At 37.9% G+C, this 27483-nt stretch overlaps 1 pseudogene; it reads left to right on the plus strand.

Annotated features, from left to right (window-relative positions):
* Window positions 1-5417: 5417 nt before the first annotated feature.
* Window positions 5418-10875, plus strand: LOC149195976 (uncharacterized; annotated as a pseudogene).
* Window positions 10876-27483: the final 16608 nt, after the last annotated feature.

A 27483-nucleotide genomic window follows, 5' to 3' on the forward strand; every position in this document is an offset into this window, starting at 1 on the left:
GCATATACTTCACAACCAAGGGCCATATGAAGAAGTGGATGTCAAACTGCTGAAGTTGCTCAGACCATTGATCTCACGGCATCAATCAGATGGAAATGGTTGCTCGCACATGAATGCTAACACCTGCATTCCACTTAGAAAAGTGGCTGAAGAATAGAATGAGAAAATGAAAAATCTGAATGCACCATCAGATTTGTGACGTCGAATGGTGTAAAATTGACTATCCAATTTCTGAATTTTGAGAAGTTGAGAATCTGGGGCTCAAAGAATATTTTAGATTCCCCCTAGATTCCTCAAAGATTCTTCTCCATGGGTGGACTATAAATCTGCAACTCAAAGGGCGAGTTTGACCTCGCCATTGCGATCCCTGTGGAAAACCATGAAAAATGATTGTAAACTTGACTATGTTCCGACAAAAATAATTTTTATCTCCTCAGAGAATCTTTGGGCATCAAAGAATACTCTGCCTCTTCTGTCTCAAAATCCGTGCCCACTCCTAGTTCCTCCTCATTGGCGCACTAGGAAAATGGATGGGTTTATATAAAATTTGGTGGGCGGAGTTTGCAAATAAGTCCACTTGGGTGGATTGGTATACACTCTTAATAGCAAGGAGGAGGTTGGGTGGTCAAACCCCGACCCCTCCATTTTAATGCTCCTTTTGTTTAAGAAACCGTAACCATATTCGTTTTCGGGTCGGGTTCGCATTGGGCGGCCAGTCCCATAATCCCCAACAGTAGTTTGAATTGGCATGACGTATGCTAGCACGTTGTTTTGATGTGATATGGGCGCATGTTTTGTTGGGTCGTTGTTTTGTTATATGGCGGTGCGTTATGAGGCCGCCACATGGGTGGGGCCGGCCCTCCCGCTGGTCGTGGGTTCAACTCCCACCAGCCCCTCCTTAAATTAATATGTAAGGTCGATATGTGAGGTGTGGGGTGGTGGGGGTGGTGACCCACCACCTCCTTTATATACATACATACATACATACATACATACATACATACATACATACATACATACATACATATATATATATCTATATATATATATATATATATATATATATATATATATATATATATATATATATATATATATATATATATATATGTATGTATATATATATAAGGCATGTCAAAAATTCGAATTTTAGGCCAAAGGAGCGCTTTTAACAAGGCCACGAATTTTCTTGGATTCTGGCATGAGTTGGCTAGATTCCATCCACCAGAAAAGTCGAAATTGTGGCCTCCTTAAGCCCGCCCATTCAGCGAAAGTCAACCCAACTTTGACTTCTTCTAACTTTCGCATACGGACTTGATTTGATGAACCGTTCGCACCACCGCGATCACGATGATGAGATATTCAACATGAGTTTGGTTCAGTAATAGTCCAAGCACTTTGATTTTTGAGCTTTCCTGAGTCCTCTTTGTCCTGTGTGTGTCTCTCGAGCCACCTAGATCATGCCACTAGGCTTATTTTGATGGGCCTTCCTTTGTTGGGGAGATTGTGGGGGTGGTGTTGTTTTATATTTAATAGAGAATCATTTCTATAAACTTCAATGTGGGCTAGGGAGGGGCACTAATAATTATGCAAAATTACTCAGTCTTAAACTATTTCTCTTGCTCGTTATTGAAAAGGGATTCAAAAGGCTACAATTTTTTTGGGAATCTTTCATTTTTATTGTTGGACACCCATTGCTTTAAGGGTTATTGTGTGGAAGATAAAAAATCAAAAGGGGTCCAAGAGACATTGGAATATGAATCAAAGAGTCATATGAGTGTATTATATATGTGTATATTTTGTTAATAGTAAAGGTATTCATGCTTTACCTTATTTTGTTGTCCATATTCCATGTATATCTAACATGGTATCAGAGTAGGCGAATTATTTCCCTTCTCTTGAGCCACTGGTTTTGTGGCCACTATGCATTTCAGTTCTGCCATCCTGAGCTTGCCATAACACATATCAGAGGCCTTGCTTTAAATGTGTCTACAATATCTACCATCCAGTTAGGTTTTTTGTTGTTAGTGACATTTAATAACTTCTACATTTTCGTTTGTCCTCCCTAGTGCTCATGAAAATTTGTTAGTGCATTTGGGTGCTATTTTTTCCACTATATGCTACCTTTTCTAATGATTTTAAGGCCTTCTCATGACCATTGTGAGCCTATTATTGTCAACCTCCACTCCTTGTAAGGCATTACTCTAAGCATTTTTGGCATTCTACCTCTCTTTCTGACGCCTCTATTTCCATGGCCTGGTAGAAACGCCTCGATCTCCTTATCTCCCTTATTGTGATAAATATTCCCATTCTTTTATTAGCGGGTATGCACATCCAATGTTACCGAGGCATTAGTGCATCGTCCTAGTTGTAACATTTCTCTTCCAGAATTGTATCATCCAGTTACTCCATGAGATCACTGAGTCACTTTATTCTTTAAATTTTAGGTTCAATATCATAGAAGGGGAGTTGATCACTTTTCAATGTTTGTGTTGTGTGGCATTTCATTCAGAATTCAAAGCTACAGGATGTCTATCTTGATGATTTAAGTTGTCATTTTGACAAAATTGTGCCATTCAATTTGTTTATAGCAGATTCAGGAGCCATGAGAGAGTTCCCTAATGCACCAGCATAGCCAGCTAAATGCTTTGCATCAATAATCAAACTTTGGGGATTGTTCAAAATTTCTGCAATCTCTAATTTCACTTTCACTAGCTTTTCCTTAACCTCCCTGTCAAGAAAAATTACGTTCCTCACACTATCAATCAACAATTATACCATCTCAGGGAGATAGGTTTTGAGAGCATCGAAAGTGTAACCCATATGTTCTTGGGATTTTGATGATGTAACATTCCCTCTGATGGATTCCACCTTACGCACCATCCGAAGATGGCTTTGGTTCTTTGTGGTTTTGAACTCCTTTCATTTGAGGAGGTGAGTTGCCCCACTAGACAACGAGGTTTCATACATGGAACCACAATCAACGTAAAATCCAATTGATGCAGTGGGGCTCAAAGAGTTTTTAGATGCAACTTTGAGACCATTTGGAAGGGTCGTGATAATGGTCTTTGTTGGTTCCATATAATCTATAAGTGTAAGCAGAAGATTCACACCTAGTAGGGGAAAATCTAAGGGAGGTAGAGATTCAGATTTGTTTCATGTAAGCCATCAGAACAGTCCACCAGAGGAGGAATGTGCAATTTCTTTTCGAGAAAGCCTTGGTATGTTCATGGCAAAATCCTTTATGAGCCACGTTGAGTGCAACATGAAACCACCATATTAACTTTCTCTTAGTATGTTGTTTCTTTCTAGTAGTTCATTTTAGTGTGGTGGAATGGTACATCAGTGAACTGATTTGGTACGTTGCATTTTTTATGTGAGAGCATATGTTCATATGTCACAGAGTTGTATGGTCAGAATGGTGTTGTAGTGAACATTTTGCATTACAAAGTCCATTGATTTGTATCGCTAAATACATGAAGATTTGTTATGGCTCCCCTTTGTTTGAAGATTCATGTTAGATATTGTTGGAACTATAGTAGCTAGACAAAGACCATACTATAGTTGAGAGGCTTGCTTGCCCTAGTGTTTGGCAAGTGAAGACTCTTCAAAAGCTATGGTGGCACCTCATTTGGCCTGAAATGCCAGATATAGCCACTAACGATATTCTCTGTGTTACAATTGTAACTACTGGCCTTAATGGGCCCTGACTTGGCCATTGACCCATTTTTCTATCATGTTCATTTATCTAGGGTTTGTTATTGCAGGCATGATGACAATGACTTCTTGACCCATTGATGTGTGTCCTCAGTGTAATCAAAAGCAAGATTGACCAGAATTTGAGCCTTAAGCTCAAGCTTGACTTCATAAAACTTGGATCTCATGTTGATGATGTCATTTGAAGCCATGGATTTACAAATCCTCAATTTCATGCATTGTCTTGAATATTTACTTAAGTCACTTGTTTATAACTTTATATTAATATTAGAAAGAGACAACATGCAGATCTAAACTAGTTCATTAGCTACCCAAACAATATTCCTATAATTCCACAAGTAAATTAACTTTTCAAGCCAAATTATATGCCAAGTTTTGAGATAGTTGGTGGTTCACGGGTGGTCACCCCTTAAAAGAGTAGATTTATGGAACATTAGAGAATGGATAAATTGGCCATAATAGGGACTTAGGAAAAGATGATGAAGTGGTGAGAGTACTTCGAATTAGGCAAAGGTGATGAAGCAATTATTCAGTTTCAAGAAGAAGAAGACCACCCCTCCTCCCACATCTATGGAAGAGGTTTACGAGAAGGTAAGAATTTAAGAAATAATTACCTATTTAATGTAGCTGCTATGGACTATTAGACTAAGTAACTATGATAATGTATCATGTAAATTTTTTATTGGTTGTGGTAGATGAACAAGAGAGGCAATGTGATTAACGAAAATATGAATAAATTGGACACAGAGCTCTGGATATACAAAGAAAGGTCTGAGTTTGTCCTTCTCATAACACTCTCAAAGCACAAACTATGCACATCCTCAAGAAGAAAAACATGTATGTAAATATGCTCTTCATTTTGAACATTTGTGTGTTTTTAATTTGTTTAAGATTACTATGTTTAATCACAAAAAACAAAATTATGCACAACTGAATATTAGAATTTGGATAAAAATTGTAAAATTGAGTGGTGTTTGAAGTTTTGTTTGGTTGGGGGGAATTTCTAACTAGTGGGTTTAGGGATTCAAATACTGCTACCAAAAAAATAGAACTCATAAGCTAAGGTGGATGTCCTAGGCTATGTTGTGTGGGTGGGTTGGGGGTTTGAATCTAGCTGGAAAAAGATGCATACACTTATAATATAAGGTAGTTATCCATGCTTCTGTTACCATTCAACATAACAGGGACAAAATCTATAACACACCCCTGATCCACTTTGATAAAGGCAAGTGGTTACTATGTTAACTCAATTGCCCAGTATAGTTATGAGGATGTTATTCATAGGGATAATGCACTGAAGTTACCTATATTCTCCTGGAAGTTATACAACATGGAAGAAATGGCTCATCGCCCTCACATTTAGGCCGTATACTAGAGAAAACTACATCACTCTACTATAGGGGTCTTGGAAAAATTATTGACTACCAGACACACACTAATAGGTCGATATTGATTAGTTGATAGTAATAGTTTCCCCTTACATTAGGATGATATAAGAGAAAAGATTGAGTTTCATTGACTATATGGTTGGAGCCGAGCAATAAAAGGCCAAAAAATGGAGCTTTTTGCACTTGGAGCATGCGATATAAGATATGTAGAGGTGGTTTTTACTTTTACCAGGGAAGGCAAAAGAGGAAAAGGGTTTTCACCTTTCAAAGTATCTACTTTAATGGCTTGTTATTTCTAGAGTGTTATGTGCAATGGGGCCTCAAAGTTCAAAAAAACAAAGGACCACTCAAACAACTTCAAGATTTGGGTTGATTTATGAAAGTCCTGATGTTTCCCACATGTTTGTACAACACGGATAACTGACTCCACACCATTTTCCACAAGTACTGAAATCATATACAGATCCAAAACAAGCGCTAACTTTCTTCACATGGGCAGCCCTTAAATGAAAATTCTTGCACCACATAGAGGCATACAATTCTATGTTAGAAATTTTGGGGTCATCCCACATGTTCAATTCAATGACAAAAATTCTAGATCTGATGGAGAAAAAGCACTGTAAGCCTAATTCCCTGACTTTATAAAATTTGTTTGGGTCTTTGGGTTTAGAGGAGTTATCCAACAAGCTCCTCTAGCCTTGGAAGAGATGGAAGGATATGTATTTGTGCTAAATAGCATGTCATATAATGGTCTGATAACTCAACTATTAAAATATGGATTTCAGAGCTAAGCCATGGATGGATACAAGAAGATGATATCATAAGACTTGTACATATCATGAAATGATATTCTACACTTATGAGTTCCTAGGGGAAAAAGGGAGAAACAAGATAAGTATCAGAAATTTTTATAGAAATGCAAAGTCTAGGCTTGAAGCCCAATGTTTACACCTTCACAATCTACATCAAAGTTCTAGGGAGAGCTGGGAGAGTGGATGAACCATGTGGGATGTTGAGACAAATGAAGACAGAGGGTTGTGAATTGGATGTCATGGTCATCATTACATTGAAGGATGCTCTTTGAAATGTTGGTAGATTGAATGAGGCAAGGGAATTGCTAAGTGAAATGAGGAGAAGAAAATGTGGGTCTAATTTTGTCACGTACAATACTCTAATCCACAAGTATGGAAATTTCAGAGACATCATTGTTGTCTAGGATCTTTGGAAGGAGATGGAGGATAACGAGTGTGTTCCAGATGTGATTACCTTCACTACTCTTATCAATGCCCTCTGCATAACAAGAAAAGTTGATGAGGCCTTTGGAGCATTGGATAAGATGGTGAAGAAGGGAAAATATCCCAATTTGATTACTTACAATTCTTTGATTATTGGGCTTCTCAAGACTAATAGATAAGAAGAAGCACTAAAACTTTTGCAGGTAGTGCATATCAATGAATAAAAACCCATTTATTTTACCTGTAATTTCTTCATGGATTACTATGTTAAGGAGGGCAAGTTCAATGAAGCATATCAAGTCTTTTGGCAGATGAAGTGGAAAGGCAATGCTCTTGATTTTGTTTCCTTCAATATTTGTATCGATTGTCTTGGAAGAGCAGGAAAATTTAGAGAAACGAAGGACCATTTTGAAGAGATGAGACAAGTAGGCCTTTCTCCTGATACAATTACATATAACATGATGATAAGATGCTATTGCAAAGCAGGGAAGGTTGATAAGGCCACTAAGCACCTCTTTCAGATGATGAAAGCAGAGTGTGTTCCAGATGAAATGATATTTAATAGTTTGCTGAGTATTCGTTACAAAGCAGGTAAAGTAGATCAGGCATGGAAATTGTTCAACAAAATTCAACACATTCATATATCTCCTACCACTGTGACATACAATATTTTCATAAATGCGCTTGGTAAAGATGGTAAGATCAAGGAAATGATAGAGTTACTTAAAGAAATGTGGGTAAGAAGATGTCCTCCAAATGTTATTACATTCAATTCAATCCTAGATGGCCTCTACAAGAATGGCGAAGTAGATTTGTCTTGCAAGATGATGCAAAGAATGGAATAAACTGGGTGCAAGCCTGATGATTTTACTTACAGTATATTAATTGATGGTCTCATTAAAGGAGGGAAGATATATGATTCTTTCTAGTTGTTTAATCGGATGAAGGATGAGATTTCTCCATAACTTATCAGCTTGGGTAATCACCTACCCGGGCTAGCGAAAGTTGGGCAATTATATTATGGTTTGGAATTTTATAGGGAGTTATATTAAGTGAGGGGATTAATTCTTGATGATATCATGATTGTGCAATGCTAATTGATGGCATGAGAAAAGATGGTAGAGCAGGTGAGGCAATCTTGCTTTATGAAGAGATGTTGAACAAAGGTGTCAGTTGGGATGTTTATGTGGTATGTTCTCTTATTGATTTACTATGTAAGGTAGGGAGAGTGTTTAATGCCCATAGATTTTTTGAGGAATCAATACACAGAGGTGTTACTTTTGATACTGTAGCATATAATGTGTTTATTAATGGCCTCTGTAAAGCTGATTGTTTCCATAATGATTGGAATCTTTTCAAAGCGATGAAGACATTAGGCCATACTCATGATGTTTTCACTTATAATTCATTCTTTGATTCTCTTGGAAAAGTTTCCAATATGGTTGAATCCTTCAGATTGATTGTTGCACAAAATATTGTCACTATGACATTCTGCAATTGGTGTGAGTCTATCACCACTCATACTTTCCTCCTTTGCAAGTCTTAAACCTCAGCTCTTCATGTCAAGCCTTGAAAAATAAGAGAAAGCCCTTAAAAGTCTCTAAAACTCTAGTTCCGCACTTTCTCTTAGCATTACCAGCGGTCCCGCACCTATTGGTCATGTCCCCTGTGCACCTAACCACTTTTTCTCTGTGTAATGGGTGTGGACCCCTGTAAAAGTCAGAAAGGTGCAAGTACATTCTTAAAAACTCACTTTGGGTTATTTCTGGAAGCTTCTAGAGAGAATCTTGAGGTGGCAAGTTCGCTCCTTTAAAGTTCATGCATCATGTACCTAAAGGAGCTAACCCCTTGATGTGAGGAGCTTATCCCTTTGAAGGAGGACTCTATCCCTTCATAGGTGGACCTGTAACTTCCTCCCTCTGTACTATAAAATGATGCATTGGGCTGGTTACTAAAGAGGTTGAAAGCTGAATATTTTTGAGGTGAAATGTTGTTGGAATTTAGACTTCCTAATTGAGCTTGAGAGGAGAGATTACATACCTTTTTTGATCTCATTGGGAAGAGTGTGAGGCTTGTCAAAGTAGAGGAAATTCTTGCTTGGACCTTGGGAGGAGCTTGTACAACATCAAGGCACCAAAGGTTGTAAAGTTCTTCTTATTTTCAAAGTTAATACAATCAAGTTTATTTTTCTCAATAAGCTACGTTTTATGGTTTATTTCATGGATTCCTTGATCACCATGATGAATATGATTTATTATATTAGCTATGTAGGTGTTATTTGATGTGTGCTTGTTTGTGTTTGCAAATTCTCAAAAGGAAACTCTCTTGGACGGTCGAAGCATGGCTGCCACAAACTAGCGTTGGACTTAAGGTAGGGTCTAAAACACCTCTTAGTTTTTATTAATGAATCACAATATATTTAAAGAAAGGTAGATTTTCTTGTTCTGCTTGTTCCTAGATATCTTTAGATACTAGGGAGATCGGCCTTGTCTGCAAGGACGATTTATTTTGGTTTTTGCCTTTCCTTTTTCTTTGAATTGAGAAACTTTTTCTTGTTTCTGGTTTTTGCTTGATGTGTGTGGGATTGGGTAGTTTTTAGGATCTAGAGTATATTTTGCTTTTTCCGAAATTTTGAAGAGGACTGCACGTTCTGTTTGTAACACAGTGCGGACATCCCCGCACTATTACTTTACTACACAGAGCGGTACCGCATCTAGTTATACCGAAAGACTGTGGACCCTGTCAAACTTTTTGAAAAACCTAAATTTTTTTCATCCAGTTAAGTTTAGGATTTATTTACGCTTTTTAGTTTCTGCCCAAATCTGCATGTGTCCTGTCAAAAATTTCTTGTAAGTGAGTTCCATTGGCATTTTGGTTTTAGGTGATTTTCTAGAAGTTTTGCGTGCCTGGTTTGATTGTCGCTTGGTCTTTGTAGTAACTTAGAGATTAGAAGCCTAAGAAACCTTAGATTACCCCGGTATTTTTGGTCTTCTTGATGAGTCTGATTGATTTGTGAAATCTGACCTTGGAGAGAAATAGATCTCGTTTTCTCTTTGCAAAGCTTTGAACGAACTTGTTTGAAAGTTTTGAATTTCATTTTTAAAAAAGAAAACATAGTTGGGTGTTTTTTTTATTAATTTGTTATTCTGAATGAATTAGTCCTTAGTTTGCTGAATAACTAAGTAAAACGTCCTCAATAAGAAATTTTGTAAGCTTTTACTTCCATGTAGGTTTTTTAGAATTTTTTAGATCTCAAGCATAGTTTTTTATAGTTTTGAGTGTTTTCTAGAAATTATAGAATCTCTTTTGAAAGAAGTTGTTTTCTGTAGTTTTTGAGTGTTGAAAAAGAAAAGGGATTTTTCATGAGCATAATTAGAAGTCTCGTTTTGAGTTGATTGAAAAAGACAAAAGATTTTCTTTTCAGTTATATGTTGAAGAAAAGATTTTTTTTTCAAATAATTGCATTCTCAACTCTTTCTTTAGCTAGAAATTCATTGAAGAAAAAGAATTGTTGATCATCTTAGGTGTATTTTTAGTGTTTTGGAGTCGAGTCTTCACACCATAAAGTTTCATCTCCTTTCCTATTGACTTAAGAAACAACCTATAAAAATAACGCTTAAAGTAAAATTGATCTAGCAATCTTTTTATTTCTAGGGCTCTTATCACCAACATAGCTTAGGCTAGTATCTTGGAGTAGGGAGTAATTAACTCTCCAAGATAGTTAAAACAAACAAGTATCTATATCTTGCGGTAGGAAATAAATCCAATTGTAATTGATATAATCTGGGAAGCTCCTCTTAAAGGAGTCAATCACGAGATCATGTCCGCACCTTTGAGACAATCAAGTTTGTCTCATTGGGAAAGATAGAAGATTTGCGCATATTAAAAACGGTAAACCTCAGATTAACCATTGTCGAGGAGCCTGGGGTCACTTGTTGGTAAACCTTGGATTGATCATGTCAAGGAGCCTTCAAGGGGATTGAGCTTTGATACTCTGCCCTTGCGCGTAGATCGGATTGTAGACTGTTCCCCCAGTTGTATTTGTTACTGTTGGTAACCTTAGTGACCATAATATTAAGATTCTTTCCTAAGGTGACGGTGAAGGACGGGTCTCACTGTCCCTGGAGCAGACATCGACTAGACTCATTTGGACTCTCTGGGGGTTCTCTTCACTCGAGACGGTTTTGTGGAGAAACTTGTGCCAGTCTGTTTCATTAATCAGGTTGCCGAGGTAACTTTTCCAACTGCCATTTTTGTATTGAATTTTGCGACATTGGATTTCATCACCAACTAGTGTTTTCGGTACAGAAAGTTACTATTTGTGTGTGGTTTGACCTCTTAGATTTTTTAGGTGTGTGCTTCAATTGTTTGGTTCTTTAGAGACTTTAGGTGGTTTTATTTAGATTTTTCTTTGTTTGCGTGTGAAGTAATTAAATATTTAATCGTGGCTGAATTACCGAGACAATCTCGTAGACTTCGAGGACAACCTCCCGAATATACAGCAAGTCAGCTTGAAGGGTTACAAGCTCTTGTAACACCTAGTGACAATAGATTTGGGTCATCGGAGGCCGGAGAGTCTTCTTTAATTATACATCCTGATTATCAAATTCAAGCAACAAAGTATATTTCTGAACCGATTTCATTTTTCGAAGTTACTGGTAGTATTTCCCCTACTAGTGAATTAGCTGACGAACCTGAAATTTCTGAACCTGAAACTGAACCTGCTGCTACTCCATCTTCAAGATTTTCTTCTCCAGCATCTAGTGGTCCTGGTTCACCCAGGGTAGGAAGTGTTATTACCCAAAATCTTCCTTATGGACTTATTTCCATTGAAGAACTAGTTAGTCCGGACGAAGATATAATTCTCCCTAAAAATCAACCAGCTTTAGAACTTAGGGAGCGTGAATCAATCTTCTACAGTCCAATTAGAGGTGACTCTTGGTACATATCATTGACGAACTTTTTAGAAAATCCGAGTCTTGCTTCTTCACCACCTCGAATTCCTTTCCATCCTACACCTAGAGGTTATTATCCTCCTTTGACTATGTCGAAACGGTCATACTTGTTTTCCCAGATGCCGAAAACATTTTTACATGGCGGTCCTTCTGTTCCTTCTGGGTATCAATCATTATCTGGTACTTTTTCAGGAGCATCTCCTCAACCAATTGAATATGTGATATCAACTGGTAATAACAGAACTGAACTGTTGAGCGTAGAAGAGATTCTTATGATGTCTGGTACTATTCCAAATCCGCAACCTCAAGGTAGTCCGTTATAGCCTGGGGGGCAACTGCAAGGTGCTCAAATATCGCCTAGGGGGCAGCCTCAAGGTAGTCCATTACTACCCGGGGGGCAACCTCAAGGACAGTGCATACCTTCGGGATAGTACATTCCTCAAGGTCAACCCCAGACTCAATATATACCTCAATGTCAACCCCAGTATCAATATGTACCTCAAAGTCAACCCCAGTTTCAATACGTGCCTCAAGGTTATCAACCTCAAGGTCAGTACCCATCCCAAGGTTTCCAACCACCTTCTGGTCAATCATTCGTACAGGGAGCTGGAAATGTACCTTTGAATTATCAATCCTGTGCTCAACCCGGTTATGGTCCCCAATATGCTCAACCTTTTATGGGTCCATACCCCGAAATGAACATGGTGTGGGATCCATCTCAAACTCAACAGATTTTGCAACCTAATGTGCAGTTGTCATCTCAATCTGGACATCCTTCAGTTTCTGGCCCAACCCAACAACCTATCTAGCCTACTATTCAAACTTCTGCACCTAGAGTAGTTCCTCATTTTGGGCCTAGTTCACATTGAACTCCGCCTCAAACGACTGCTGCAACTACTGTAGCTTCTGTTCAATCTACCCCACCTACTTCTGGAGTATCGGTAGGTCCAGTTTCTTTTGTTCCTGTATCAATTCCTCAAGCCTCTTTACCACAGTCCAGACCTACAATTCAAACTTTGGTTCAAATGCCTGTAGGAAAACCTGGACCAAGTACGGTTGTCACAAGTCAACCACAATTTACTTATCAACTGTACCAGGGACAGTACCAATACGGTCCTGTTGTGCAAAGCTCAGTCTATCAATATCAACCGTACCCTGGATATACTTATCAACAACCCCAGTTTGTTCTGGTTAACCTTGGTTTCCCAAGAGGATATAATATCCCAAATGCAAATCCAATTCCGAGTTATCCCGGATATACTCCTCCTGGGGCTAGTCTTATGACCCAAGGTTTTCGAGACCCTAACCGTCAGTTACCGTTTATTGCAACTTTGGACTTGCCTGATTTGTCGCGCCTTACAAACGATTCGATTAGTTATCTTCCGTTTTGGTCGCCAATGCCGAATAAGTTGCCCAGTGATATCCCAAAGTTTGAATGTAAATTAGGATAGGATCCGTCAAACCATGTGATGACTTATCACCTCTGGTGTGCATCTAATTCCATTATAGATGAATCAATTTGCTTACGTCTCTTTCAATGCACTCTGATTGGTCTTGCGGCCAAGTGGTACATTGAGTTACCGTGAGCCTCTTTTTATAATTTTAGTCAGTTAGCCACTTCATTCTTAACTCATTTTCAGTTGCCTATCAGATACAACAATGTCACGGAATTATTAACTTCATTAAAACAGTCAACATCCACATATATTTCAAATCATATTCATGAATGGCAACGTCGACGACGTTTAATGAAAGTTTTTATTCCGAATCAAATTTTAGCAGAATGGTTTGTTAAATCATTTCTACCTAAAATCATTGAGGATGTAGCTAAGGCCGGAGTTGTTACTGAAGAGCAATTAATTGCTCAAGCTCGGTACCTTGACCTCGTTTATACGTAGTCGGGTACTTTACATGAAAAAATCCCCGACTTTCCGAAACAAAATCAAATAACTGCAGCTCCTTCAGGGTCTCATGCCGCTGATGGTATGATTGGTTCAGTTAACACCAAAAGCAAGAAGAAATCTTCAAAGAATTCTTCTCCTATTATAACTTTACCAGATTCCCCGATAGGAGACTCTTCCGCTGAAATTCCTGCTGATATTCATGTCGTAGAATCATCTATGGCCAAATCAAAATCTGGCGGTAAAAAGAAGGGGAAGAAGAAAAATAAACAAAACTCAAAAGAGAAATCAGATAAAACTGAATCTACTGATGAGAAACGTAAACCTCACTATCCTTGTCTCATTTGTGATGAGGAGCATTTTACAAGAGACTGCCCACATCGAGCTAAGGTTGTGAAAATTGTCAAAGGTTCTCAAACACCTATTGTCTTGAAGGATCCTTTTCCTAGTCAAGATAGTAAGATGATAGGTTCTTCCTGAAATGCCTCAGAAGAACCCATAATGATGATCTCCCATGTCAGGATTGCGATGCGATCGCAAGATTATGGTAGTAAAAGTCCTGTTGGTGGTAAGGAAGCAGAATCTTCTAATTCAAACCCATCAACTTCAACTCCTTGTTTCGATCCACTACAGATCGAGAAACCTAACCCAGACTTGGTAATCAAACCGCCTGCTAAAGGTATACTTCGGAAGTCAACTTTCAATCCACACACGAGAGCTGCTCAGAATTATAACATTGATGAAGACTTAGCAATTTCCCCTTCAGCAATGTCGGCTTTGGAGGTGCTGCAATCATGTCCAGCACAGCGTAAATTACCATTGTTCGCTATAGGAGCTGTTGATCTTCAGGATTCAAACCTTATAATCTTCGATTTATAGAATAGTACACCTCGCCTACCTCATCAAATGGCTTTCCAAATTCCAGCGTTAGTCAAAAACAGACCTTGCTTTAGGACTGTGATTGATGAGGGAGCTTCTACGTGTATTATGTCGATCCAGTGTTGGAGATCACTAGGCTCTCCTACACTCAATCAATCCTCGACGATTCTAAAGGATTTTGATGGTCGAGGGTTTCATCCTTATAGTATTTTGCAAGATTTACCTATAGGGGTTGAAGGAAAAACTGTTAATCTAGATGTGGAAGTGGTTGATGCCCCTCTAGATTACAACCTTCTCTTAGGTCGCAGTTGATCTTATGCTATGAATGTTGTTGTTTCATCGGTCTTTCGGCTTATCAAGTTTCCTCATAATGGAAAGATCATTACAATAGACCAGCTCACTTATTTTTCATTTGACCTAACCTCTTTTGAGAGTATTCAACATGTCGGTAAAACAGCTATTCCTTACAAGGATATTCGGGTAGGTTTAGTTAAAGATTTTGGTTTACTAGGAACTTTTTCATTTCCTCCTCCTAATGTATCGCCTTCTTTTGCAACTATTCATATGATTTCACCAAACACCATTGCTTTTGATAATCCTTGGATCATTCCTTCCGAATCTGAGGTGGATTCATTTGGTGATGCAATGCCTTTGAGTCCCTATGAAATTGCATATCAGGTTGTACAGTCATTTTCTGACCCTTCTTCAACCAAAATTGATCTAATGAATGTGGTCCATGGAGAATCACTTTCAATATCAACCTCAGATTCAACAACTTTTTCTGAGCTTGTTCATACTGATGAGCAAATTCGAGAACTTTTGTCTATTGATGATTTACCATGGGAAGATCTTCATCATCGATCTTCGTTTTTACCTGAGGTTGATCATTTTTAAAATGGTTTTTCATCTATTTTTACTGCTGATTATGTAAAAGAACCACAAAATCCATTACAACATCCTAATTCTGAGTTAAATTTGGGAAATATCTCTCAAACGATTCCTATTGACATTTCAGTTAAACCTGGAATTGTTGAAAACATTCATATAGGTGATTCGTGTACGAAAAATGAACTCCAAACTTATAAAGCCCTATTTCAAGAATTCTTTGACGTGTTTTCCTAGTCATATGAAGAAATGATAGGAATCGATCCAGCAATTGTTGTTCATGAAATTAAAAGTTACCCAGATGCTAAACCTGTCTAGCAACGTTTGCGTCAGATACATCCGCGAAAAGATGCTACTATTAAAGCAGAAGTTGAGAAATTACTTCCAACAGGTTTCATTTATCCAATTCCCTTAACGGATTGGGTATCGAATATTGTTCCTATAAACAAAAAGCAAGGAACGATAAGAATATGTATCGATTATAGGGATATTAATCGAGCTTGTCCTAAAGACAATTATCCAACCCCCTATATCGATCAAATTATTGATGATTGTGCCGGAAATGAAATTTTCTCCTTTATGGATGGTTTTTCCGGTTACAATCAAATCAACATACTCCCTACTAATCAACCAAAAACGGCTTTCATTTGTCCATGGCAGACATTTGCTTATTGCAAATTACCTTTTGGATTAAAGAACACCGGATCAAATTTTCAAAGAGCTATGTCTTACATGTTTCATGACATCAAGCACATTGTGTAGCCATATCTCGATGATTTACCTGCCCATTCATTATGTAGAGCCGATCATCTCACTCATTTACGAGCAATCTTTATGAGATTTAGGCATTATCGAATTAGGTTGAATCCACACAAATGTGTTTTCTGTATAGAAATGGGTCGTTTATTGGGATTTGTTGTTTCAAAAGCAGGCATTCGTGTCAATCCCTCGAAGGTTGAAGCTATTGTCAAGTTGCCTCCTCCTTCGACTCTTTGCCAACTCCAAAGTTTGCAAGGGAAAGAAAACTTTTTACATCGTTTCATTCCTAACTACACCGAGATAACAAAGGGTTTTACCAGGTTGTTGAAACAGAATACTCCATTCTTTTGGGATGAGATAGCTGACAAATATTTTGATGCACTTAAACATGCGTTGACCCATGCATCGTTATTGCATCCTCCCAACTACAACCAGGATTACTTCTTGTACCTCATCGCTTCTCATTCCACCATTGGGATGGTTTTAGTTCAGGAAGATGAATCCAATAGTGAACATGTGATTTACTATCTTAGTCGAACTCTGAATCCGACTGAGCTTAAATATTCGCATGTGGAGAAATTGGCCTTGGCAGCTGTTCAAGCTTTCCAAATATTTCGTCATTACATCTTACTACGCAAAGCTACTGTTATTTCTGACTGTAACCCTATGATCTATATTTTTACCAAACAATTGCTAGGGGACAATTATTCCAAATGGATTGTTATCCTGCAGGAATTTGATTTGGAATTAAAAAAATCCAAGGCAAAGAAATATTTTGTTTTTGCGGAATTGATGTGTGATTTCCCACGTGCTGATACTGAAACTGTGGCGGAAGAACCCATTGCGAATGAATCCTTATTTCTTATTAGTACTATTGATCCATGGTATGGAGATATAGTTGTCTATCTCCAAACCCAATCTTTTCGGCCTAAAATCTCACGATATCAGCGAAGGAAAATACGTTTCCAATCCTAGCAATACAATATTATTAGAGATACACTCTATCGTCGTGGGGCGGATTCTGTTTTCCGACGTTGTTTAACTCATGAAGAAGCTGAAAAGGTTCTTAATGACTGTCACTCTAGAGCATGTGGTAGTCATATGTTTGAGTATGCCACAGCCCAAAATATATTGCGCGCTGGTTATTTTTGGTCGTCTTTATTTAAAGATTGTATCTATGCGGTCCGAAAATGCCACAATTATCAAATTTTTGATCGAAAGACGCGTGCTCCACCTGCTCCTCTCCACCCTATAATTGTCGTCGGTCCTTTTGCAAAGTGGGGTATCAAATTTATTACATGTAACCCTCACTCGTTCGGGGGCATGCGTATATCATCCTTGCGGTAGATTATTTTACTAAGTGGGCCGAGGCGATGCCTACATTTTCGGCAGACGGCAAAACTGCTGCAACTTTCGTTTTCAATCATATAATTACTAGATTTGGTGTTCCTCAAGTGATTATTACCGATCATGGGTGTCATTTTTTAAATATCATGATGACTGAACTAACAGATCAACTTGGCCTACGTCATGATAGTTCTACTCCATATTACCCATAGGCTAATGGTCTAGTTGAAGCTATCAACAAAGTTCTAGTCATTATGATCCGACGAATCATTGGTATTCATAGTTTGAATTAGCATAACATGTTATTTTCAACGCTTTGGGCGTATCAAACCTCAGTAAAAAACATCAACTGTTTTCACTCCTTTTCAACTGGTTTATGGTTTGGAAGCTGCGTTACCCATTGAATGCAAAATTCCATCATTGCAAATAGCCATATAATTACTCCCAGCCACTTCTGAAGAGGAAAAACATTTGTTGTACTTAGCTCAGCTAGATGAGAATCGATGCGATGTTGCGTTAGCAATCGAAACTCATGCCAAACGAATTAAAGCTCAGTACAATCGAAATGTTACACCATGTAATTTTTCGGAAGGAGACCTAGTCTTACTATACGATCAAGCAAACAATAAGCTAGGGGCTGGAAAATTTGTAACTATGTGGCATGGTCCTTACGTTGTTAAGAGAAATCTGGAAAAAGGGGTCTATTGTTCAAAATGCAACAAGATGATGGAGCTTAGTGAAAAGGAGTCGCCTTCACTAAGTGGGCCCGCAGGCTATTTTTGGCGCAAAGTCTATTTTTAGACACATGGGTCATGGTCTATGAGTTGCAGGATGTTATTTGTGGATGATTGGTCATGTTGGTAAAAATAGATGGACTTCTATTTTTAGACATATGGGCGGTTTCTATTTTTAGATTGCCAAGCTAAAAATAGAACAGTCGAATATTATTAGCTCATAATAATATTTAGACTATAAACATTATCTTATCCTATTGGAGCACTTCAGTTTGAGCTACAAATGTGTCACATGCAGATGTCAGAAGGAAATACGCTTTTCTTTGTGGGTCAGTTGAGCTGTTGCATGCAGGACTTCAGTTAGAACTCATGTGGTTGAGTTTCAGTGGAGTTGATTGTGGAGTTGATGGAGTTTTGTTCAGTTTGACTTGGTTGAACTAGTTGTATTTTAGTCTAACTAAAGAATACACTAGTGATGAGTTGTGTGAATTAAATATTAATCAATTCACTAATTATTAATTCATAAATCAACTGAAGAATACATCAGTTAACTCAGTGCATGTACAGTTCAGTGGAGACAGGTGTTAGAGTTTGAGATTGCTATCAGTCGTGACTATAGTTGTGCATGAGATCTTGCACAATCAATGGGATTGAATTATGCCAATGAGGATTGCGCAGTGTGGGCCAATATCCAGGCAATTGTAGCCTGTGCTCACATGATTTCTCTTGCAGATTGCACAATGGAGGCAGGCAAAGCAGCGGAGGAGATTTGAACCTGTGACTTGTTCGGATATGAGCTAGTTTTGTGTGTAACAGGTGGAGATAGTACTGAGTACTTGTGAGGAGTATTGTACTATGTATTTTTACATGTTCTCTATCATTATAATATACAGATAGTGTGGGGTTTTTAGCTGTATGCTTTCCCTGGGTTACATATTGTGTTAATGTGCGCATGCGATTGATGTTTCATTGTTTTTAATGCTGCTAAATTGATGATCAACGTAGAGGAGGTTATGTATTATGCATGTATTCTGCAATAGCGTATAATCGGTATAATTTCTGTGAATAAGTGTTTATTATTCAAAATTTCTACACCTATGAATTGGTAGATTTTGACGGTGTCTCTTTGGGTAAACCCAAAAATGGTCTTTATCTAAAGAGATATTATGCTTAAATATGGGTGTGGAGATTTTAGTTAGATTAGTTTTCTTTCTAGTTGGTGTGTTTTAGATTAGAAAAGTGTGCTTAGTTTAGAGAGTGTTTTTATCATTATTCCTGCTTATCTTGATTTTACTCTTGATATTGCAGATGTCGACGTCTCTTCAAACATACATTGGTTTCGCTGATGGTGCCTGTCGTAATACATGAAATATTTCTTCCACAGCTTGTGTTATCTATTCAGCCTCTGATGAGTTGGTATCTATGCATGGGGTAAGCCTCGGTCAAACAATGAACAACATTGCAGAGTATAGTGCAGTGATTGAATTATTATTTGAATCCATATCATTCGGGATTCGGAGTTTGATTGTTAGGTTAGATTCTGAACTCATTGTATTGCAGCTTAATAGAGTTTATGCCATTAAAATTCCAGTGTTATTAAAATTATTTTTGAGAGTTCGTCTCTTGGAACGTGAATTTGACTATATTGAATATCAACATATTACAAGATATTTTAATACATTAGTAGATGCAATTGCTTCTGGAATGTTAAATAGACATTTGCAATAATCAAACAGTAAATTTAGAAACATTCCATAACATGTTATACAAGATATCCAGTAATAGTGATATAGCATAGCATAGAAGTGTGTCAATTATACATTGTCTTCGATCATAGGTTGAAAAACACCTTATGATCGGCAAAAATGATAATACAAAAAGAAAAAATGTCGTATGAGTCTACAAAGGTGATCATCCTATCACTGGTGATGATCACGATAAGAAACCACTGCTCAGGCCACCCTACAAAGGAACCTCCTGAAAGGTCTTGGGACCCCAATCACATAGCGTTGTAACCTAAGTGGAATATCATCTATGCTAGTCTCTGGAATATCTACTGTCAAATGCTCTAGATGATTTTCCAATTCGGCCAGGGTCTTTGTAGATTCATCCCATGGGGCCGGTACTACTACAGCTAGGTGTCTCCTCTCATAGGGCCGGAGAGTGGCTGGTCTCCGTGGACCCACATCTGCAATTGAAACTTTTTATTATCAATTTTGGACGATTTAAAAACAAAAAAAAATTAGTTAAAACTTAGAAAATGTTGAGAATGATTTTACCTGAATCATCCCACTGCTCTTCTGGTGGAAGAGTCATGTCTAGGTCACCACGATAATCCATCCCAGCATAAGGAAAATCCTGAATCATGAAAAGTTGGCTTTCCAACCAACGAAAATACTCAGGCGGAAATGAAACAACCTTTGAACCCTCCTCAGGATGACGGGCCATAACTGTAACCCAGCGCATTAGCTTAAGTTCTCGGGGAAGTCCAACTCCAACGGAACGCTGTTGTGGGACCAACATCAGAACCCTCTCTAGACCAAAGCTCACAACTAAGAAACCATATCCAAAGTTTTTTAGTTGTCCTTTCTTTTCTCTAGTCAGTTGGCCTTTTACATTCGCCAACACAGCTTGACACCAGTTGAAGATGGTGCCCCGATAATAGTCTACTGCCATTCACATTTGGGATCCGGTAGCTACATGCAGTGTTGCGCTTCTGCAGAGTCTGGTGACAGTAAATGCAATTACCTTAAGTTCAGGACGGGAGATAGTTTTGATATCGATCCCTTTGTCCTTTGTTTGGTCATTACAAAACTCTAGTCGGAGACTATCGACAGACTGGCCACCTGGCCTAGTCCCGAATAGAGAGAATCGTTCACCTCTTTTGGGCAAACCAATCAAGAAGTAAATGTTCTCTAGCTCCATTTCGAGCCTGTGGCCACCAATAATGAAACACTGGTCTTGTATATTCCACCTGTCCACCAACCATTGCAAAAAGTCTACTTGGGCCCTCATGTCAGGTATGGCCCAAAATTTAAATAGCCCACATGCTCTCAATGCATCTATTCAGGTTTGATGATTTATCATGGCAAGTTCCACATATTCGTGCTCATTCCCGCCAAATGAGCATTTGTATATCCTACATTGCAAAAATGGTGGATTAGAACATTTTAGTTCAAAAAAATTTGGGCGGAAATGGAAAAAATTGGATTTTAAAAACCTATTCCGCGGGGTCCGCACCCGCTAGTTAGGGACAAAGCGTAGGTCTGCACTCTTCTCAAGTAATAGGTGTGGGCCCCTGGCTCTTTCCTTTGTAGGAAAAAGTCGGGGTCCGCAGGTTTTGCATGTTGCGCCTGCGGACCCCTGCGAGCAGTGTTTTAAACTATTTTTTCCTAAAAAATCAAAATTGAAGCCTAAAAATGAAATTCAAACAATTGAAATGCAAGATTAAGGTGATGTGGATTACCTGGAGCTGACGTGTTTCGTTTCCAACGGACAGATTTTCTGCAATATTCACAGGAAGTTTCTTACCCAAAAGCTCTCTTTTCTCACTCTGAAGTCAAATAGTAAAAATGAATTTACAAAAGCCCTTTTTATAAGCTTTTTTGAATAAATGAATTTTCAATTTGTTTATTTTTCACTTTAAAAAGATAACTTTTTTGACGCATTTTTATTTATTTTAAATAGGTATGAGTAATGTTTGAGTTTTTGTGCAGAATATTGGATTTGGATTTTTCAGTCAAAATTGATCATTTTCAACAAAAACATTGGAGTCCTCTTTAAGCTCTTTTATGACTCGTAAAATATGAAAAGATTGTCGAGTTTTTCTTTTTAAGCTCATTAAAATGGAATTAAAAGGACGGTCCACTTACAGCTCTTTTCTGACCGTATAAACATGAAAAGATTGTCGGGCTTTTGTCGTTTCAAGTTCGATATTGGTTATAAAACGACGTGTCGTTGATCGCTTTTTTACTTTTTCGGATCAAAGACACTAATTATGAAAAGTACTCCTTGATCGTAATGGTCAAGCGGTTCTCTCAAGTATTATTTTATACTTTTTCGAGCTTGGGAGACACAAATTTACGAAAAAGGACAACCATGGAGTTTTCTTAAGTTTTTCTTTTGACTCCCTAAAATTGAAAAACACTGATTTTCTCCTATATTGGACTCGTTAAAATTTAACAGTAAAGGACCTGTTCAATTTTAAAACAGGAACGAACCACTCCTTCTTAGGGTTCGAATTTTAAACTAAGTTGGACTCATCCGAAGGATGAGCTTATAACCAAGCAAATGTTATCCTCCTCAAGCTTGTCAAAAATAAAGAGGTACTTGCCAGAATTGGTGCGGGAAAAGAGAGAAAAATGAACCTGTTTGTTATACTTTGTGCTTTAGAAAAGCATTTAACCACTCTTGAACAAGACACTTTTTGTTCACCTGGGTTGGGAAATCCTTTGCCTAATAGTTAATCAAACCATATTGAAAGGTTTCAGCCGGTTTCTGGGTATTAGCTTTGGGTCAATTGTCACCAAACCATCTGCAGTGTCGTTATGTGTTCAAGAGGTCAGTTCAAATAAATCATTCATCTGCAAATTATCTGTCATCCATCTTGACCATCCCTGAGTTAGTCCTTGCCAAATATGTTTCTTCAAACTTGAGCTATGATTTCGTGTTGTAGGCTTGCCTACAACGGATTGCTTTCTATCAACTTCAGCTCATTATCTAGAAAGATGATCTAGAAATCGTCAATACCTTGGAATTTGCTTGCCTCAATGGCAGGTTTCTCGCCTTCGACGACAGGTTGCGTCATTGACCTTCGATCAAAGGATTCCATTACATGTTCGACATCAACTCATTTATTCGCATTTCATGGATTGTACTGAGTACTTTGAGAGCCATTGACATTACTGGTGGTTTCTCTCACACTTGTTAACAGTTCGCATCATTCACTGGTAATCAAGTGGTTTCTACCATGTTCGACTTCGACACATTCATTCACATGGATAGAATCGTACTAGTTCGGGAAGTAGAAATCAAGACCCTAGATCTAGTTTCCACAATCCAGGCTGCAAGGAATTTACACGGTAAGTTCCTCAGACATAACACCAAAGGACACCGCTCACAAACATATCGCAGATCAATACACCAGTACTTTTGACGTGGTTAAAACCCTCAAAGAGGGAAACAGTCCACGGCCTGAGCCAACGCAGCCACTTCAGGCAATTTATTAATAAAAGAATGAAAATTGACATAAGCTTCTCTCATGAACGATTAACCTACAAATGACCCTCCATGCTCTTTAAATATAGATCATGAACCAATCGGGTGTTAAGCCACGGATCAAGTGTCGGTAATACTGAGGAGAGAATGAACCGTCGGATCACTACATATCGTGACCATCGGATTGTAAGTTACAAAATGTACATAGTAAAGAAACACACTTTACCTAACTCTATACCTAACTATATACTAGACCAAGTTGTACTTAACTATTTCCTATGTGTCGAAATATCCTAACATCCCCCCTTAAGAACAACTTGGGATAGGATTGAAGGATTTACAAATATGACACAATAGGAGAAGGAAGGAGGCACTAGAGCCTATCCCCCCTTAGTGACAACTTCCTGAACTCCAACCATAATTCGAAGTTTAGTGAACTTCGCCTTTGTGAGAGCCTTTGTAAAGATGTCTGCAACTTGATCATCTGTTGAACAATATTGCACTTCAAGAACATGGTCATGAATGAGTTTTCTGATGAAGTTCATGTGCAGTTCAATGTGTTTGTTGTGCTGATGTTGGACTGGATCTTTGCATAGTTGAATGGCACTTTGATTATCACACCAAAGTGTAGTCGGATGCTGCTGTTGAAATCCAAACTCTAACAGGATCTGACAAAGCCACAAGGCTTCCTTACTAGCTTCTACGACACCACGATACTCTGCTTCTGCTGAAGAAGAGAAATGACACCTTGTTTCTTGCAAGCCCATGTAATAGGTCCTGAACCAAGAGTGAACACATAACCTGCAGTAGACTTCCAATCATCAGGATCACCAGCCCAATCAGAATCAGTGAAACAAACCAATAGAGGAGATGCTTCGGCACTGTAATGAATCCCAAACTGAATTGTACCTCGAACATAATGAAGTATTCTTTTAGCTACTTTCCAATGACTTTCACGTAGGTTTTGCATAAACCGAGCAACAAGGCCAACAACAAAGGAAAGGTCAGGACGAGTATGGGTTAGATACAAAAGTTTTCCTACAAGTTGAAGGTATAAGGTAGCATCAACTTTAGGAGAAGTACAAGTGACTGAAAGTTTGACTCCAGACTGAAAGGGAGAAGGGGTTGGCTTAGTCTTCCATGTGAAAATGGCGTAGAATATCACAGGCATACTTGGATTGGGAAAGGGAAATACCTTCCTTGGATTGCAAGACTTGAAGACCAAGAAATAATGTAAGTGTCCTAAGTCTGTCATTTCAAACTTCCTTTTAAGGCTAGACTTCACATGGTTTATAAGGTTGGGATCACTACCAGTCAGGATAAGATCATCAACATAAAGAACAAGAATGATAAGGGACTTGCCCACTTTCTTGGCGTAGACAGTATTGTCAGAATGACACCTAGAAAAGCCATTTTCTAAAAGAAAGTTATCCATTTTGGCATACCAAGCTCAAGGAGCTTGCTTGAGACCATAAAGGGATTTCTTAAGCCGACATACAAGGCTGGATTCTATTTGTATAAAGCCAATAGGTTGTTCCATATAGATTTCTTCATGCCAGTCCCCATGCAGGAAGGCGGATTTAACATCCATCTGATGGACTTCCCATTTGAAAGAGGCAACAAGGGAAAGAACAAGGTGGATAGAGTTCATTTTGGCAACAGGGGAGAAGGTTTCAGTATAGTCAATGCCCTTCAACTTGTGAAAAACCCTTAGCAACAAGACGAGCTTTATGTTTATCAACTTTCCCATCTAGTCCATACTTGGTTCTGTAAACCCATTTGCATCTAACAAGTTTTCGTCCCTTTGGTAGAGGAACAAGATCCCATGTATCATTTTCCAATAATGAATGATATTCTTCATTCATAGTTGCTTCCCAATCTGGATGGCCTGAAGCTTCTGCAGTCAGGATCATAATTCACTAAAGCTTGAGCTAGTAAAGAAGAGGCTCTCTCGAACTGAGAATGTGTACGTCGTTGATCTATAGGATCACTGGCAAGATCACCTGCTGCATCCCAAGTAGCACGGACCCATTTTGGAAGCTGAGGAGCTGAAGGGGGATCCTGAGAAGGTGGGGGAGGATTTTCATCCTCGCTTTCATCATTTGAAGAAGAAATATTTTCAAAGTAGAAGAGATAGGGAGAGGTGGCACATCCGCCGAACTAGGCTCGTAGGCCGATATATTTTCAGCAAACTTTACATCTCTTCTAATGATAAGATTTTTGGACTTAAGTGGAATAAGTCTATATCCTTTGACATCTTCAGAATATCCAACAAAAATACATTTTTCACTCTTAGGTTCTAAAGCTTTATGTTTCTCATCTGGAATATGGGCCCATGCTTCACTTCCAAAAACAAGAAAGTGACTTACATCTGGTTTGATTGAGCTCCATGCTTCTTCTGGAGTGATATTCTTTAAAACCTTAGTAGGAGTGCGATTTATTATGTAATTTTCACACCCAATAATTAAGACTAAGTCCCTTAGATTGAAGCATACAATTAGCCATTTCCTTTAAGGCGCGATTCTTCCTTTCACCTACACCATTTTGTTGTGGAGTATATGGAACAGTATGTTGCATTTGAATTCCATTCTCAGTGCAAAAGTTGATGAATGTGTTTTTAACATATTCTCTGAGATTATCAGATCTTAGCGTAAGAATTTGATGTTCAGATTGTTTTTCAACAAAGGCCTTAAAGGCCAAGAACATGTTAAATAATTCACTCTTGAGTTTTAAGAAGTATACCCAAGTGCGCATGGAGAAATCATCAATGAAAGTTAAGAAATACTTGTAGCCAGAGAATGAAGCAACTGGAAGTGGACCACATAAATCACTATGCACGAGCTGTAAAGGGGCTGAGGCGTGCCAAGAGGCACGTTTTTGAAAATTGTCCCAATGATGTTTTCCGAGTACACATCCGGAACAAACACCATCTCTACAAGATACCATTGGAAGACCTGTCACCATATTTTCTTTACATAGATTCTGAAGAGAGCGATAGTTTAAGTGACCAAATCGCTCATGCCAAAGTTTTCTCACTTCATCATTATGAGCAACAAATACTGAGGGAAGATTCGATGACCCAAAGTTGTGAAACTTATACAACCTTGTAGAATCATCAGCAATGCCAGTAGCTAAAATCTGTCTAGGATCTCTTAGGTCCTTAACTACCACATCGTGAGGTGAAAATTCAACGATTTTACCTTCACCTAAATGGGTTATCTGATATACAGATAGAAGGCTGCGGGATAAGGTTGGAATACATAATACATCATTAAACTGACCATTGTCTAGATGAATAGTTCCAATCCCTACAACACTAAGAGATCTATCATCACCAACATATATATTTTTGGTGTTCCAATCATTTAAGGAAGAAAACATGGCTTTGTTTTTGGCCATGTGATAAGAAGCTCCAGAATCAATGAGCCACTCATGAGAATGAGAAGAAGAAGATACATTTAGTGCATAGCCAGACCGAGATGCTTGACAACCACATGCAGAAAGTGCCATTCCTGAAGATGAAGTTGAAGTTGAAGATTTCTCTAAATGGATCAAGGATAATTTTAGGGGCGAATGTTCGCCCTTTGGCGAAATTAAGAGGTTTTAAATTTTTAGTGGGCGAATATTTTGTATCATAGTACATTTTTACAAATCACCTCAAATAGCCCACCTTATTTTAAGGGAGAGGGTAAAAAAGGTAAATTTAGCCCTTGAAATTAGGACTTACAACCTTCCATTCGCCCATTTTCAAGAATAGGTTTTATTTAAGTGAATCCATTCGCCCATTTTCAAGAATAGGTTTTATTTAAGTGAATCCTATGGGCCAAATACCATATTTATAAAAGAGGTATGGTAAATTAATAAAAATATAAATAAATGAGAGGTATGGTAAATAAATAAAACATTTTTTATATTTACTCCATAAGTCACCTTATATGCATGTAAGGGTGTAAACAAATAAAAATATAAGTAAAGTGGAGGTATGGTAAATAAATAAAACGTCTTTTTATACTTACTCAAAAGGTATGGTAAATAAATAAAAATATAAATAAACTAGACGTATCGTAAATGAATAAAACATCTTTTTATATTTAGTCCATAACCCTCGTTCTTCAATAAAACATCTTTTTATATTTAGTCCATAACCCTCGTTCTATTTATGAAGGCTCAAGAAAGAGGTTTTATTTAAGTGAATCCTATGGGCCAAATACCATATTTGTAAAAGAGGTTTGGTAAATTAATAAAAATATAAATAAACGAGAGGTATGGTAAACAAATAAAACATTTTTTTATATTTACTCCATCACCTTATATTTATGAAGGCTCAAGAAAGAGGTTTTATTTAAGTGAATCCTATGGGCCAAATACCATATTTGTAAAAGAGATATAGTAAATTAATAAAAATATAAATAAACGAGAGGTATGGTAAACAAATAAAACATTTTTTTATATTTACTCCATAAGTC

Source organism: Pinus tabuliformis, chromosome 2_2 (genome assembly GCF_031772625.1).
Source record: "Pinus tabuliformis cultivar Carrire ecotype Pingquan chromosome 2_2, CPIR1, whole genome shotgun sequence".
NCBI classification, from domain to species: Eukaryota; Viridiplantae; Streptophyta; class Pinopsida; order Pinales; family Pinaceae; genus Pinus; species Pinus tabuliformis.